The sequence below is a fragment of the Bactrocera neohumeralis genome, chromosome 4, assembly GCF_024586455.1.
Source record: "Bactrocera neohumeralis isolate Rockhampton chromosome 4, APGP_CSIRO_Bneo_wtdbg2-racon-allhic-juicebox.fasta_v2, whole genome shotgun sequence".
Lineage (NCBI taxonomy): Eukaryota > Metazoa > Arthropoda > Insecta > Diptera > Tephritidae > Bactrocera > Bactrocera neohumeralis.
Genome location: NC_065921.1, coordinates 54727614 through 54732363, shown reverse-complemented (window position 1 = coordinate 54732363; position 4750 = coordinate 54727614). Strand labels below are relative to the sequence as shown.

At 33.9% G+C, this 4750-nt stretch overlaps 1 pseudogene; it reads left to right on the top strand.

The window, feature by feature from the left end:
* The first annotated feature begins 203 nt into the window (after positions 1-203).
* LOC126757735 (small nucleolar RNA U3) lies at positions 204-406 on the top strand (annotated as a pseudogene).
* The last annotated feature ends 4344 nt before the right edge of the window (positions 407-4750 follow it).

The window sequence follows — 4750 nt, the reverse complement described above, 5'->3', positions numbered from 1 at the left end:
GGTCAGTCTTCATTTACTTTAATTGCAAATCGACCCGCGATGACGAGGTGACTATTCACATGTGAGCGCATATGTATGTTTGTATGCTTGTGCATTATTGAAGTTATACCCCTTTTTCTTTTCTTTGTCTTTCATTTCTGCGAATTCTCAACTATTTTATGTGAGCTTTTGTTGAAATACCCTGCGTTGGCCGTTGAAAAATTAAGGCTATACTTTACAAGATTATTTCTGTAGTTAGTCTTCATTTACATTTTTTGGAAATCGACCCGCGATGACGAGGTATATCGTTTTATCTGACAGCGTGAGGTTTAAGAAGTTCTTTTCTAATTTTGTCTTGTGGCATATTAGAAATGTTGTTTCTTCGAAAATCGTTCGCTTACAACGGATAAAACGACTTCTGAGTGGTGATTTTAATGAATAAATTCCTTTTGGTTGAAATGCTCTGCGTTGGCCGTTGAAAAGTTAAGACTATACTTCTCAGGATCATTCATTCCTTTCATTTCTTCAAAGAAATTAATGACCTTTAGAAATATGCATATTTGCATTATTTCGTTGTCATTTCCATATTCGTAGCAATAGAATTTCTATGGCATAAGTAAAGTAATGGCAGCCGATTGTCACCCCTTGCCGCTGTAGCAGCTTCGCCTGCAAACATGTGTAAATATGTATGTATGTATACGTATGATCTTGAATACATATCGACGCAGATTTTTGCGAGAAGCACCAGAAAGTTGTGCAATTTATGATTTTTAGCTTTTGCCATCGTCGCGAAAAGACGACTTGTTGACAAAGGCATGCTCGGGGAGATAATAAGTTATAATAAATTTATAAAATGTGGCTTTAAGTTTTCTAGTTTTCTTTCATACAAAATGATATGCATTTCTTGGAATATCAATAAGAAGTATAACTTCATCCGCGCGTAGGGACTCCACGCACCTTTTTTTTTTTTGAATCACTCTAATGTACATATATATACAACATACAAACATACATTTATCCCGTTATCAAGGTGCTAGAACGTTTGAGTTTGCAAACTTTTGCACGCTACTGTGTAATGAATGCGCAGTCAGCTGCCGGTATGTTTAAAAAGTTGCTCATACGTCATGTCTGACATTGACTGACATATATTAACGCTGCTCATACTCTCTACTACCACTAATTATACTATTGCAACAACTAACACTATTTAACTGTGTACCTATTGACTGTCCGTCAGTGGCGAAGGGCACTCGATCTGGGTGAATGTCAGCAGAAAGTGTTTAAGGGAGATAGGATGCTGGTTGGTTGGGAGAAACGTACACATTTTTTGTCATTAAGTAAAGAAAAATTGATAATGCTACGATATCGGCGGTTCCGACAAATGAACAGTATCTTAGGGAAAATGGACGAGTACAAGAATTCAAATTGAAGACTAGTACGAGTATATACAGAGAGGCGAAAGTGACTAAATTGTTTCAATTAATTATTTATGTACTTTACACGGTCTTCACAGCGGTATTCTTTTGCATAATCTATGAGCAAGCACAATTATTGGTCTTTCTTACAATTAGGACAGCTGGTTAGCGAATATGATAAAACTCTACCTCAGTAAAAAAGCTGACACCCTCGAAGTCTCCACGTTAAGTGAATATTTTTGCTTTGATGATTTCTGAATTAACTGGAAAGAGCATTGGTTTATAGTCCCATACTTACGAAAAGAACCAGATTGACTTTTAAGAAATTTAATGCGAATAAGATAAGCCAAAACTGGCGGATTTACAATTATTGAAGTCCGAGGCAGGTGCTTTCGTAAATTAAAGTAAAAGCAGTTCTTCGAGAAAAGATCTACTTGGTTTTGGAAGCTCTATAAGTCAAATGCGTTGTCTCAAACAGAACTTAATAATTTACATTTAAGATGTGCGCTGGGTAGTAAGAATTTGAAGAGAAATTTTTTCTGCTCTGAGGTCTCTAGAACTGAAAATTTTTATAGTAAAAAATTTATTTGCTTTCAATTATAAAGAAACCATCTTTAATACTATTAAAAACGAAATTAAATTAAGGAGGGGTTTCGTTTATATATGCAAACGTAGAATTATTAAATCTCAAAAGAGATAGTCAGAGTTTAATAAGATAGCCAGTCAGCTCCAGAAACAGAAGAACTCCAATTTTTACAGTTGTGCTGATGAACTGATAAGAGACTACCACATAGCTAAATAACAATCTGTTAAAGGAGGAAAAGCAAGTAATATTTAATTTGCTAGACTCTACATTTAAAGTAATAATTGTTTTGAAAGAATTGATGAAATGAAATTTGCAAAACACAAACCACATTTCAAATTTTTGATGAGTTGAAAAAAATGTGCTACAGTTTATATTTGAAGGGTTTCCTACTGAGCTTAAAGGAATCGCGAGCACACTTCTGATTCATAACTTATTCAATTTCCAAAGCATTTTAATTAAAGAAAAATCCGTTTTAATACAACAGCAAAACTTTCATCCACTTAAATACCACAATTTCATTACTTATCACTTTGATGAAAGCAACAATAAAATAAATATACTTCTCCATTTGAACGCACCGAACACTTCGCAAATGCAACCTTGGAATTAAAGGCTAAAATATGGAAAATAAATCAAAAGTATTGGTTTCGACCATGTCATGTCAAGTAAATGACACCGCTGCATATTGATCAGAAGCGACACATACTTACACAAATACATATATGTATGTTATAAAACACACACACGTACATATACTATGTGTACAAAAATAAATATTTTACGTTATTCAAAAGTGACTGACACACCACACACGGGATAGAAAGGCAGCCATCGCCCGCGTAACAAGCTACTCACTTTCACTCAAATACACACACACACTTGCGTAAAAATGCATACTCACATGTTCGATTTCACTTTCTTTTGCTGTTTGAGTGAAATAGAATTTGCACGCCGTCAGCTTGCTGGTGAAACTAATGGAGATGATCAACCACCAGTGTTAGCAATAGGGCGCCAGCTTCAACAAAAAGCCTTGACATGTGATTCCCCAAAGCAATCAAACACGAATATAATGATATTAAAAAGATGGGTGGAAGAAAATGTCAAAAAATCAAATAATATGAGAGCGAGTAATGAGAAGAAAGGAAACACAATATGGCTGATGATATTGCAGTGGAATAGGGATTTTTAGAACGGATTTGGGTAGAAAATATAAAGATACATGAAAGTTTCGATGATAGTTAAGAATTTCTTCCCTAAGATTAATGGATTAGTGAATCCAAAAAATACAAGTTAAAATAATAATATAATATTATTTTTGCTTCTTAGTTGCTCTGTAATTTTGTAAACTTTCATGCTATGTAAATTTTCTTCCAGTTTGAAAGCACTTGAACCCTTGGAATCACTCTATATTTTTACATAGTACTACTGATAACTTTCCCAATAATAAGAATGAGGACAGATGGCCATATTAATAATATCAAGAAATTGTTAAATATAAATATAAGAAGACAAGCTCTATTAATTTTAAGCGCTCTCTCTTCGCTATTTCACTTCGCATGTCCTACCGACATTTTAAGTATTTGGGTACCCTAACCACTGTTATTTTCGTCGTCTACTTACTGCAATAATTTATGCATACCTCTGGTCAATTTTCATTTATTAGTTCCTTTATTTTAAAAAGCCGAAAAGTTATTAAGCAAAGTAACTTGAGAAATTGCTTCGCTGCGTTCACATGCAAGACCGAAAATCGTTTAAAATTAGCACTAAAGTGGCCAAATGAATAATTTATAAGACAACGCCGCGCAAAAGATGAGACGAATAAAAAAAGCAGCATATGAAAAAAGCTCATTAAGACCAGCAGGGTCGAACTCGCGTCGTTGCGAACATATATTTGTGGTTAATTAAAGGTGTAAATTAGATGTCAGCAAATGAGATGAAGTGGAAATGGAACGTTGCAAGAGCGCAAAATATAACTGTGTTTTGCGGTGTGTAGAATTGTAGGTAGGGATATTTGATGTTTCTTAAAATAATTTTATTACCTAATATTTGACCTGTTGGCAGAAATTTGGTAATTATAAAGATAAGAGAGTAAAAATTAGTAAAGAGATTAAATGGCTAGGAAATTAGTAGCTTAGTATATCAAAGACCGGCTACTACTAATTTTCCATTAAAGAGAAATTAATTTTACATAAGATGGTGCATCAAGTAAAAAAACCTATTAAAATCTATTTTATTTTTAAATTACGTTGTGAATATAGAATTACTGAGTAGCAGACTCTTCTCGAAAGGTCTCTTAAAAACAAACTATTCAAAAAAAAATCTTCCACAAAAATAAGTTTTCTGCAGCATGAAATTGCTAACGGCTGTTTTAGCTCCTTTACTCTACAACTTCAAAAAATGTTGTATGTACACATGTTCATTATCGTCTAAATGAATCAGTACAAAATTTGTGTAAGTCAAAATATCTTGCCAATATCGCTAGATTTAGCTATTCTTCAACCAAAAGGCGAATTAATCGCACGGGTAGCATTCAAGAGCATTAAGCATCTTAGAAGGACTAGAACTAATGAGCAATTGCTCATCGACTTGAACTTCGTTGGGGCGCATATAATCTTTGGTACAACGAAAGACTAACATCTTGGAGTTATAACAATTAAAAAATCCGCGGCTTAGCATAATAAAATACCTCTACAAAATAGGTAGTAATAACATAGCTCCTTTCAAGGGTGAAACACTCCAACTTTTCGGATCCATTTTTATGGCGCGATTT